Source organism: Nanorana parkeri, unplaced genomic scaffold (assembly GCF_000935625.1).
Source record: "Nanorana parkeri isolate BGI_ZX_2015 unplaced genomic scaffold, ASM93562v1 scaffold1366, whole genome shotgun sequence".
Taxonomy (NCBI): Eukaryota; Metazoa; Chordata; class Amphibia; order Anura; family Dicroglossidae; genus Nanorana; species Nanorana parkeri.
In genome coordinates, this window is record NW_017307634.1 from 262,273 (window position 1) to 275,353 (window position 13,081).

The window sequence follows — 13,081 nt, forward strand, 5'->3', positions numbered from 1 at the left end:
TGTGTGTGTTCAGGGAGCACACGGACAAAGGCAGACTCAGGTGCGTGCTGGACGCACATGGAACAGCCGGGGGAGGCTGGGAGAGGTCAGGAAGGTCAGTGACCCAAGGGACCTGTTGGACGCACTGCTGGGAGAGGAGTGTGAGTGCCCACGAGGGGAGAGGTCAGGAAGGTCGGTGACCCGAGGGACCTGTTGGACACCTCTGAGAGAGGCTGTGATCCACTGCTGGGAGAGCAGTGTGAGTATCACACAGAGGTGTGCTGATAGGCTTAGAGCTTAGGAAAGCTACTAAGGACTGTATTTGCTACAAGAACTGTATATGCCAAAGAAGGCTGATTATTATGAGAATGTTGGCCTTTACGTAAACAAAAGACTGTCTTTTTTTTTTGAAAAATTATTTTTATTAAAGTTTTATGTTACAAGTAACAACAGTTAACAACATTTGCACTCACAGCCGTGAGAGCACACATAGAATGCAACAGAACAACTCTGTACAACCCCTTACTAACCACGGGGAGTACTTGTATAAACATCAACATACCCCCCCATCCACCGCCAGATGGTCTATTTTGGCTGTGAGGGCGATTTTACAGCCCTCTATGGCCTCCAGGATAGCTGTTGTCTCAGCCCTCTCCTTACTTGTGGTCGGTGGGGAGACAGGCTGCTCTGGAGGGGCCAGCGCCCCCTCAGCAGCGTCTGCAGCTACTCCCTCCATGCACAAGGTCCGGCGTGAGCACTCACAGGGAGCAATGGACGGCGGCAAGATGGCGGCGGCGGGACACGAGGCCGCACGCTGGGATCTCCTCCAGCCACCTTTCGGGGTATTACCTCGCTTGCCAGACCTAGAGGGCATATCCCCCTGCTCCGGACATCCACCGGAGCTCGGGTGTGAAGAACAGGAACCGAGTCTGCAGGATTAAAGCCGGATGAAGCTCAGTGTGGCGGCGGAGCTCCCTCAGACACGTCCGCTCTGCTTCACATCTCGGCCACGCCCCCCAACAAAAGACTGTCTTTAATGTTGCTGCTGCAAGCTGTTTTGTGTAACAGGGGAAGGCTACCCTGAGGATGAACAGAGACTTTTTGTGTTTGCCCTTAATAAACTGCATTTTACTTGCACCTCCGGTCTACAGTGGAGTGTCCTTGTTACACCCCCTAGAGTAGGAGGAATGATAGGAATGGTAAATAACTTGACAGAAGCACCTGTTTAGGGCCTCTGAGGTATCTAAGGTTAAATGTGTTTCCTGCAAACAGATAATAGAGGGATTAAGATGAAGGATATAATTAAAGACAGATTGTCTCTTAACTGTGTCCCCTAGACCTCTCACATTCCAGGAGACCAGAGTAATTAAGTGAGCTGACATTGCAAAGTCATGACATGCATACATTGAGAAGCAGAGAGCATCACTGAAGGTATACAATAACAGGTGACCAAAAAGATGTCCAACAGTAGCGACAAAATGTAGAACACCTCGATGAAGGAAAAACTCAAAAAAAGGGTAAACAGGAAAAAAATTAAAAAATTTAATTAGGAACATCAAACAGAGAAAACCGGGAAAACTGTGCACGCAGGTAAACCTTCGGGGAAAGGTAGCAACAGCCCGTAATACCAGGGACACCCTGGCATGTATAGGCAACAGTGACTCCATCAGGTGGAGGAGAGCCATGTAACCATGAAGAGAAGCTCCTCACATAGTAGCATTGGGAACATGGAGGCTACCATTTGTAAGTAAAACTGGGTGCTTGTAGTAGACGAGAGAGAGAGAGCAACAGAAGAAGAAGGGCCGCAGGCAGGGACCACAGTGGAGAGGATCAGGCATCCGAAGCTCAGCAGCGAGCAAAGTTTTCCAGCCAGGATGAAGCTTGAGAAGGCTGATCAAAATAAGTGGGTCTCTCCATCAGCGACCACTCGGAGCCTCGCAGGATAAATCATGGAGTAGGAGAGGCAAAGATGTTGAAGATGTTTCTTCACTTCCTGGAACTTAGCCCTGCGTTGTTGAACTTCCCGAGAGTAGTCAGGGAACAGCATGACCTTTGAGCCAGCCAAGGAAAGTTCACCTAGTTCCTTCGCCTTCCTCAGTATGCGTTCCTTGTCTCGGTAATTGAGGAGCTGGATCAGCAGAGGCCTAGGGGGGTTTCCAAGTGGGAGAGGGCGAGACGGAAATCTGTGAGCCCTTTCCACAGCAAATAGAGGAGGTAGATAATCTTTCCCAAAGACCTCATACAGACAATTTTCAATAAAGTCAGTTGCATTAGCTCCTTCGGCACGTTCAGGAATACCGACAGCACTTATATTATTACAGCGTAGTCGGTTCTCAATATCATCAGATTTGCATCGCCAGTTTGACATCTGCAATTAAATGGGAAGTAGAGTCTTCTAAATCATTAACTCTACCCTCCAGGGCAGCCGTGCGTTCCCGCACTCTCTGCAAATCCGTAAGGGCAAACAATGCTGTATAAGAGAGCTGGACAGCTGAATACACGTCAGCAATGGTAGGCTCAGCTGTCTTGAATTTGGCCTTGGGAGACTTGGGGCCTTTAACAGCCTTAGAAGCAGTACTCACATTCATCATAGTGTCGTCATGGCCCTCTAGATCTGATAGCGGAGGATCACTAACAGTCTCTCTATGGGAGCCACGATCGCCCGGGTTGGAGAGCCCGTGCTGCTTAGCTGGGGTGTCAGGCAAAGCATTCCAATTGCGCTGCTGTGTCCTTATTTTTCTCCCCTGCAGCCTTGCATGGGGTCCGGAGCGCAGCCTGCGTGCCGCCACCATCCTGAGCTGTGAGGCTGCCCTGCTTACCCTCCTTCTTCTTCAACATTTCTGCAGGGAAAAGCGCAAACCCACGACCTCCAAATGGAACCTTGGGGAGCAGGAGAACTTGCACTACATGCCGGCGAGGGACAGGAGTACGGCAAGTTAAGCCAGAGGATGAAAAGCAGGATTATTGAGGAGAGCTCTTCCCGAACACGTCCGTCTACATACGGCTGCTGGCCACGCCCCCCAGGTACACATGTTTGATATAATTATATAGCCCTATCTATCTTCTAAAAAACAATATGTAATATGTGTGATTCTTCCATGGCAATAATATACTTTCTTACTAAATGTATCCACACAGCAAAAATGTAAAAAGTGTGTCAGTCATTTACGAACAGAAACTGTAAAAAAAGCTCAGTCATGAAGGGGTTAATTGAAGGCAAAAAAACAGAGTCAATTTTCGACTATTCCTTTAATTAAAAAAAAAAATGGCTCCATCGATGTAATCCAGCGTCAATCACGATACACGACACCCGCTGACCCACCGAAATAAAATAGTTCCGCCGCACGACAACCGTCTGAATTTGACGAAAACTCGCCACAAAATGACATCTCCTGCCCGAAAGTAAGCAGATGGGCGGATATGGGGCTCGCTCCACCCATAGTATACCACATTGCATCGTGAGCTCCGGAATGCCATTCGGGTCTGTGAGCAGAGGTGTCATAATACTTTTCTTATGACACCTCTGCTCACAGTCCCAAGTCTATAAGTATGCTCATTTAAAAATGTAGAGTATTTGTGGTGTGTGACTGCATCGAGAGTCCGTGTGTAAGTGTGTAAGTGTGTAAGTGTGTCAGTGTGACCCTGAAGGACCATCCCCCGTCCTTATATCCATCTTCTACTTTAAAATAACCTCTAAGGTGTTTACCTTAAAAGTCATTCACATTAGCATAATGAAGTTCTATTCTCTCAATATGGGTTTTCAATAGTCCTGACTCATGTTCCTCCTTCAATCCCATTTTAAAGGCCACAAGTATTTTCTGTGAATATTCCCAACAGCTGTTCACACTATACTTAGGCTCTGCCTGTCAGGCGTACTGATTGATTACCATTTGTAACTCAAAATCAGAAGTACAGTTAAACTGCATTTCCACACTTGGACAGATTAAAATATAGGAACTAAATAAATCATGATTTAGGTTTAGATACATACATAATTCCCCATATGAATATTATGGTTTTTACACATACATTCTAATCACAGTTAAGGACAATGGAGAAGGAATTTAGAAGGGGATGTAGGGATATAATTTGAGGTTGAGATCATTCAGCTAGTATCTTCATCCTCTCTCTCATACACACATGCCAGGGCCTTTTCTCTGTCCTTGGAACACTCCCATCAAGCACGTTGCAGCGAATCACATTCCTGACTGTAGGATCCAGAAGGACCTATTCAAGACGTCATGAAAGGTTACCACAGTCCCAGCATATAAGTTAGGTTTTATGCCAATGTTCACATCACATCATATGCCCCTGTCCCCCATCCCAGCATGCATGCTGCATTGCTAAACATGTGTGGACAGTAACTACCAGCAGGGGGTCTGGATTGTATCAGGGGATAACGACCCTCAGGCATATCTTCATCCTTCGGTGTCACTGCTCCAAGAGTCCTTTTGGTATTTAATGATCTCATCCGCCTTATCACAAAGCCACATGTTGGTTGTTCTTTCAGGAGGCAGTGAATACCTTCACATCAAAACTGTATCATAGATATACATTTTATCAGCTTCAACAGTGTTAAACAGTAGTTTAACTGTTGTCAAATTCATCTGCTAGTCCATAAAAGAACCCTCTCCACAAGTGACAATGAAGCTGTGCAAGACTGTTGCTGTCACTCAATAGAGTGGAGACATACTGCAATTGGGTCTCTGTCCATATTGACAGGTAAAAAACATCACTGCCTATAGTGCATCCTCCCAATTCATGGGCCACTAAGCTGCAATACATTATTTTTTTTTCGTTTTTTTTTAAAATACACATTAACAACGTATTTGGTACCTCTGGATATGTATCAAACAATGTTTTTTATAAAGCATACATGGAAATATCAGAAAGATCCCTGAAGAGACATTGGTGGCTTTTTAAAGCCAAATGTATAGTTCACTCTGCAATAGAATTTGTAATTTTTAATGTAATTTCTGCTTTACGTTAATGAATGAGGAAGTTCTGCGGGCTTTCATCATCAAATCTTGTGGAAGAGTATTTTTTTTAGCACATTATTTTATTTTATGGATTATGAAAGTGATGTTTCAACACATTCAAAATACCCTTGCGAAGTAAACAGCCTATTTGCCTTTATCAAATCAACCTTGTTCTGTCTGAAATATATTATGACAATTTTAAAATAAGTAGACACATAGTAATTTCAGTTGTATTGAAATCCACTTCGTAGGTAAAATATTGCAATATTTGCAGTATGGGTTGATGATTTCACAGTGCTTACATAGGCTGACCACAATGCACAGTAGACCCGTGAAGCCATCCAGTTTGCCAGAACATAATGGCAGTAGGGCGAAGGGCAAGAGCTTGAGGTAAAAAGGTCTCATTTAAAAAAATCAAACTTTTTTTAATAAAATGCTTAAATTTCTCAAAAGGGTGATTGAGAATGGCCAAGCTGTCAGAAGGGCTTGGAGAGCTCATGGTAGCATGTTGGGGTGAATGAGGATTTGAAAAGTGCTGAGTGCCATTAGTATGTGGACTGCTATCATACACATTCTGTGCATATGATGTATATGGGCCCCTTCCCAACCTGGATGTGCCTAAATTTGATGAAAATGAAAGCTGCATGTGCGATATGGGTCTACCTTTTTTGAATTTTGAAAGACATGCAGAGAGGTAGGTAAATAGTTCTTCACGCACATCCCCCCGGACATTGCTTGGCAGATCTCTCATAATGGAGAGTAAGGTACGAAGCCACATAACATGAAGATCTGTTTTGAAAATCACCAGGATGTTTTGTCTCATTACTCTCATCTCCATCTGAAGCTTGATGGTCTCTTGATCTGTATCTAGAATGATGTGGCGAAGAAAGCATTTTATTGGTGTTGATGAAGCATGTAAATTTGCTGTTCTTACTTGTGTCTAAAAATAGAAGGGCTATTTAAAACAAATATCATATGGCATTATTTTGGTTTATTGTCTAAAATATTACCTGCATGGATGCTCTGCAATCTGTTAGGGACTGAGAGGTTTAGGTGGGTGGCTCTGATAAAAATCTGGCAGAAATTCAGCCACAGGTGATGTTTAATTAATTTCAGTTCTCTGTGCCATCTCTTTCTCTTCAACAAAGTTGCTGATAGTTCTACAATGTGATAAAACAAGAGTCTGCATTGAGAAGATGTTGTTATGGCTCTTTTTTTTTTTTGATGGGAAATAATCGTGGTACATACAGTCCTTCTCATCCAACCTACACAGCAGACATAAAGGCAAATATATAAACAGCTTCTCACAAACTACCAAGTGAATGCATGTGCGGACATAGCCAAGACATGTTCAAAATCGTGCATCATCGTGCATTAGTGACATCAGCATTGTGTTATGCTGGAAGTGTAAGATTAGCATTATTACAGCCTAATCTGTGCATACTTGGTGTCTTCCACTTCACCCCTACTCTTTTCTGTACATTGGTATAGTCTGCTGCTAAAACTTTCCCAGCAATGCTTTGTAATCTCTCTTTCTACATCACCCTCGCTGAGGTAATGTCTTGTCACTCTGAAAATGACAAGGAATCACATCCTATGTATTGAGAAGGCAAATAAACTGCATTGTATAAGTCTCAGGAAAGTATGTGCAAATACATAAAGCGGTGGTTGTAACAGAATAGTCCAAATTAGTATAAAGTTCTGCTATACGAGAGTGTTGAGCAGATACCACAGAGCGGAGTTCTTCCACAGCTGTAGTAATAGGGGGAAGAGTGATTTCAATATCATCTAGGACATGAGTGAAAGGATTGTAGGCCATCACGATCGCTCTCATATCGGCCTTATGAGCAGCATCCATCTTAACAAAGAGGGCCAAAATATCTCGTTTTGTGGGCAGCAGTTGCAAACAGTCCTTGAGAACAGAGGGGGGCATATCGCCGTCTATATCCTCGTCAAGATCCGACCCATGTAGATCCAAGGGGCGAAGAAGTGTGTGCAGATGGCAAGGACTCGCGTGGAGAGGAGGAAGAAGCCCCATGAGGAATCTCAGCGGCCATATTGGGTTCGTCCAGCTTATGAACTGGAAGAAGGACGACATCCTCTGCGAAGAGGTGCGATGCGGTTGGCTAAGTGACGTAGATGAGGTTCAGTGTCAGAGTACCGTGCGCGAGTGTCCCCACACCGCATGCAGGTACCCAGATGGGAGGACCAAATGCGTGACCACACCAGACAGCTAAGAAATACACTTGCGGATATCAATGTGCAAAAAGCGCAACCAATTCCGCTGCGCTTAAAAGCATGTTGTATTCAGCTCTTTGGTATAAGGAAATTAAGTACTTCAGTAGTGCCAAGTAGAGTCAGGCAAGACGCTGATTCAAGTTGGAGTCTCAGTGTGGAAGTCCTGAATAGCACAGGAGCTCCGTTTATTTATAAGGCACAAAAGGATAACGCCCAGAGGGGGATGGCTTTACAACATCAGGCAATCAGCCCAAAAAGTACAGTTACATAACAAAAGAAAAGGGGAGTGCACCAACGTGGATGCTCAGAAAAACGTGCCTGACTTACTTGTGCTGGTGCACGCAAATGCGCGCAACCTTGTTTTAAACAAAGCAAACGCGCGACGAAATTCGCGCCATTAGCCTATGATGTGCTGAGCCGTGTTCATTACCCTGATCAGCCACATGTATGCGCATCCGCCATTTTAGCCAACATGGACCCCATTCAATACTGCTCCGAATGACGAGAATCTATTAAGATCATTCTATTTGTTCTTACAGATTTGAGACTATTTGCGGAGACATTGCTAATGCTATTACCAATGTACGGTACCAGTACACCAGCAAGACATAAATCAAAGTCTTCTCATAAAAGCAGATATGTATCCAAAAAGGATAGCGCAGCCGCAATAGAAATATAATATGTATTTCTTGTTATGCGGACTCCGCTTCGCTAATGCGCTTAGACGTATGCTGGCAAGAAGCCCAGCGCATTGCGCTTAATGCTCACAAACCGGCAATCGTGTACATACACTGCCAACATATCTCCAAGCCCATAAGAAGGTTTTCATACCGACAGTTTTACCGCTGTGCCCGATTCAACCCAAGTACGGTCTGCAAAAGCGGCCCTCGATTAAATCCGACACAGGGAGACAAATGACAATCTATAGAACACACACACATCCTAATATAAAAATGTCCACATAATAAATTTCCACAACACAAGGCAACACACCGCGAGCCACGAGGCAAAGGTCAGGGTACAAGGGGGCACCAGAATACAGGAGTCAGGTCACAGGATACAGGAATCGGGAAACAGGAAATGGATACAGGACTCAGGATACAGGACACAGGTTACGGCAACAATACTGTGGCCCCAGGCTCACTGCAGGGAGGAATTAAATACCATCCCAGATCTTCAGCAGGTGGTGCTTAATTGCTGGCATCTGCAGGTGAGCCCTGGAAGTGCAGGCCCTGGTTCCAGAGTCACAGTGCCACCTGGAGGCGCTTAGGTCCCTGACAGCCACTGGCTGCCTGAAAACACCTGCAGGTGGGCACTGGAAATGCAGGCTCTGCTCCGGCGCTACCTGGAGGTGTTCTGGTCCCTGACAGTACCCCCCGCCCATACGGAGCAGGCACCGGACGCTCCAACAAAACCCAAAGGGGAAAGTCCAAGCAAACAAAGTCCACACAAGGCCTGCAGGTCCTCCAAGCACGTCGTCCGCCCCTCAGGCACAGGATCAGAAGTGAGGAGCTGGGCAGCAGGCACCGGAGCAGCAGAGGCACTGATCTGGGCAGCAGGCAACGGATCAGCAGAGGTGCTGAGCTGGGCAGCAGGCACCGGATCAGCAGAGGCGATGAGCTGGGCAGCAGGCAATGGATCAGCAGAGACAAAGAGCTGGGCAGCAGGCACCGGATCAGCAGACACGAAGAGCTGGGCAGCAGGCACCGGATAAGCAGAGACAAGGAGCTGGGCAGCAGGCACAGTATCAGCAGAGACGAAGAGCTGGGCAGCAGGCACCGGATCAGCAGAGACAAGGAGCTGGGCAGCAGGCACAGGATCAGCAGAGACAAAGAGCTGGGCAGCAGGCACCGGATTAACAAAGACGAAGAGCTGGGCAGCAGGCACCGGATCAGTAGAGACATAGAGCTGGGCAGCAGGCACCAGATCAGCAGAGACGTAGAGCTGGGCAGCAGGTGCCGGATCGGCAGAGACAAGGAGCTGGGCAGCATGCACAGGATCAGCAGAGACAAAGAGCTGGGCAACAGGCACCGGATCAGCAGAGACATAGAGCTGGGCAGCAGGCACCGGATCGGCAGAGACAAGGAGCTAGGCAGCAGGCACAGGATCAGCAGAGACAAAGCTGGGCAGCAGGCACAGGATCGGTAGACGCAAAGAACTGGGCAGCAGGCACAGGATCGGTAGACGCAAAGAGCTGGGCAGCAGGCGCAGGATCAACAGAGGCGTGGAGCTGGGAAGCAGACACACACTGCCGTAGTTGAAACGGAGGCTCTGGACATGCATTATAATCCAAAACATCTATAGTGGAGTCCAGAGGGCAAGAGGTCTTGGGAAATGGGCGAGGACCCCATTTGCTTGAGTGGACCAGCCTGTCCATGGAATGAAGGCAACCTTTTGGAATAGCATGGGGGAAGTGAACATTGGAGGTCCTATGGATGAAGGATCTTGTGCCAGGGCAGGTTGGACTGGAACTGGCACCGAAGCAGGCTGGACTGGAACAGGAACAGGCTGAACTGGAACATTAACCAAAGCAGGCTGGACCGGAACAGGAACCGGCTGGACAGGAACAGGAACCGAAGCAGGACGGACTGGAACTGGCATCGGCTCGACTTGAACTGGCATCTGCTCGACTTGAACTGCAGCAGGCTCGACTGGAACTGGAGCAGGCTCAACTGGAGCTGGCTCGACTGGAACTGGAGCTGGCTCAAATGGAGCTGGAGCAGGCTCAACTGAAACTAGAGCAGGCCGGGCTGGAACTGGAGCAGGCCGGGCTGGAACTGGAGCAGACCGGGCTGGAACTGGAGCAGACCTGGCTGGAAGTGGAGCAGGCCGGGCTGGAACTGGAGCAGGCTGGACTGGAACTGGAGCAGGTTGGACTGGAACTGGAACAGGCTGGACAGGAACCAGAAGCAGAACAGGCTGGGCTGGAACCAGAAGCAGAACAGGCTGGACTGGAATGGTGTCAGGCACCCCATAATCCTCTGTTACGTATCTCAGCTTTGGAAGGAGAAGGACGCAGGTTACCTGCTTCACACAGAGGAAACGGCTACTCAGGCTTAAACCCCTGGCGTCACTCTCAGACTGGACGGAGAGTTAGGGGTTTCAGCATCATCTGCCGTATGCCTCACTTAAATTAGGTTATGGGTGGTCTATTACTTCATAGGCCAAAATAAATGGTCTGAATGATAACAAAGGGGTTTGGAATGTTATAGTATTGCATAGAACCTGGAATGACAGTACCCGCTGTCAAATAATAAGTATGCAATCCCTGGTTAGTAGTCTGCTCGCTGGAGAGAGTAAGAGTCACTTAGACTGGGAGTAACAGCATGGAAGTGCTAAATCCCTTGGTAGGGTACTTGCTGTTTGGAGATCCAGGTACAGGTATGGAGGAGTGCTGGCTGAGAGGAGGAGGTTCCAGGCAGTCTGGTATCCAGCTTGATAAGTTGTCCCGGTATAGAGGAGTGCTGGCTGTGAGGAGGAGGTCCCAGGCAGTCTGGTATCCAGCTTGATAAGTTGTCCAGGTAAGGTATGGGTAAGTAGAGGCGTCAAGGGGGGGGGGGGGGGGCAAACGTTAGCACCGTATGACAGTATGTGACATTGGGTATTGAATAAACATATCAATACTTTAAAAACCCTTCAAGTGTGTGTCGGTTAAATACTTTTATTTACTATAAGTTTCAGGATGACAGCGGCTCTGTGCGTGGCCCAGCGGAGGATCGGTAAATATCATTGATATTTACCGGTCCTTTTTGTGAGAAGGACAAACACTGGAGCGATCGTCTAATCACTCCGGTGTTTGTAAATAACTGGGGACACATAGTACTATGTGTCCCCAGTTATGAATGTACAGACTGTGATTTACATCACAGCCTGTTCATTCAAGATTTCCTCAATGGGGAGAAGCACTCTGTACAGAGGCTCCTCCCCATTCAGAAACGGCTGATAATAAATATTTTACTATCCGTGTATGAATGAATGGGAAGCCTCTGTACTGAGTGCTTCCCATTCATTGAGTGCTGAGGCTGCTGAAAAAGAAATTGAGGACTTGGTGTCCTCAATTTCTTTTCTATTTTAAAAGGGAAATGTCAGAGGTCTGTTTGGGCCCCTAATGTTTCCCTGAAGCCCCCCAACAGTAAAAAAATGAATAAATAAAAAAAAGACTGGGGTTGTAATATGTACATTATAATGTATTGTTAAAGTGTGGGGGGTATTTTCTCATGTGTATGGGGGGAGGGGTATTATTTGATATGTACAGGGGTTGTATTTTTTGTACCGGGGTGTCAGAATGTTTATACTGCTCTGATATACAGTTCTATTTATGGAAACAATTAAAAATCTATGGTTAAGGAGATTCCCAATGTATTTCCATAAATCAAAATTTACGCGAGTTCTTTCATTTGCACTGACTTCGAAGACAAGAGGAATACCAAAGTATACAAAATATAGATATTTATTTATCAAAAATCAGTGCAAAAATAATAATAAAATGTATACCTTTAACTGATATGCGTCTGAGATCCCCACCATTTACGATCTAAAGAATGTTTATACTAACATACCTAATTTCTCGGTGAAGGTCTCTGTACAAGAGAAGAATTAACTTATTTTCACATTATATGAGCACATAGACAAAATGGCTACTAGTATGCCCATAGACACCTCTATAAAATGACATGTTTAGGCCTATGAACTCGATTCCTTTCGGTCCAATTGTTCTGACAGGGAGGAGGGGTAGAAGTGTATTAGGCTACATTCACACCTTTATTTTAGGTGCAATTAGAGATTTCTGCGTCAGGAACTTGCGTTTTCCTGCAGCAGATATCCCTAAATTGGCATTTACAAGTGGCAGCTGTCACCTAAGTTAATGATCAGGTGACAACAGTTGTATGTAAACGCCTGCACACCGCATGTAATGATACGTGATATGTTTACATTTGGTTAGGAATCAATCACTCTCCCTGGACGCAATGATTGTGCATCCAGGGAGAGTGTTTTCTAACCGCATGTAATCATATCACGTATCATTACATGCGGTGTGCAGGCGTTTACATGGAGCTGCTGTCACCTGATCATTAACTTGAATGGGTGATAGCTACCGCGTGTAAACACCAGGTTAGGTATTTCTGCTGCAGTAAAACGCAAGTTTCTGATGCAGGAATCCCTAATCACACCTAAACCTACAGATATGAATGGGGCCTTATTGTGTGTATATTGGTGTCTGTAGTGCCATACCGGATACAGTTATATTGTATTTTATAGTATGCAATTTGGCAAGCGGCCCCCATGAGAGAAGAAAATTTGTCGAGTGACCACAGAGACGGAAGAGGCGGGGCGAAGATGGAGGCAGGGGGCAGAGACACCGACGGAGCTCCAGTTGCGCAGCGAAGAAGACAAGGAGGCCGTGTTGGACACCAAGGATGAGGAGGCCGTCCAGTCGAGCGCCGAGGACAAGGAGGCCGTGTTCCAAAGAGGTCAGGCCGTGCAAGGTAAGAGGACTGTGCTGGCAGAGCCCAGCATAGATTCTGCACAGCCCACTAAAGAGTCTCAGGTGTGCTGTGCAATACCCTTTGGTTGGCTCTGCAGGATCCGTAGGGGGCTTTGTCGGGTCTCAGGGGGGCTTTGCAGGATCCATAGTGTGCTCTGCAGCCTGCAAAGCCCACCACAGATCCTGCAGAGACTTCCTGCAATCCTGCAGGATCTGTGGGGGTTTTGCCAGGTCTCAGGGGGCTTTGCAGGATCTGTGGTGGGCTTTGCAGAATCCATAGGGGGCTCTGTAGCCTGCAAAGCCCACCAGGGGGCTCTGCCGCCTGCAAAGCCCACCGCAAACCCTGCAGAGCCAACCTGAGACCCCGCACATACCAGATACCCTGTATAGCCCACCTGAG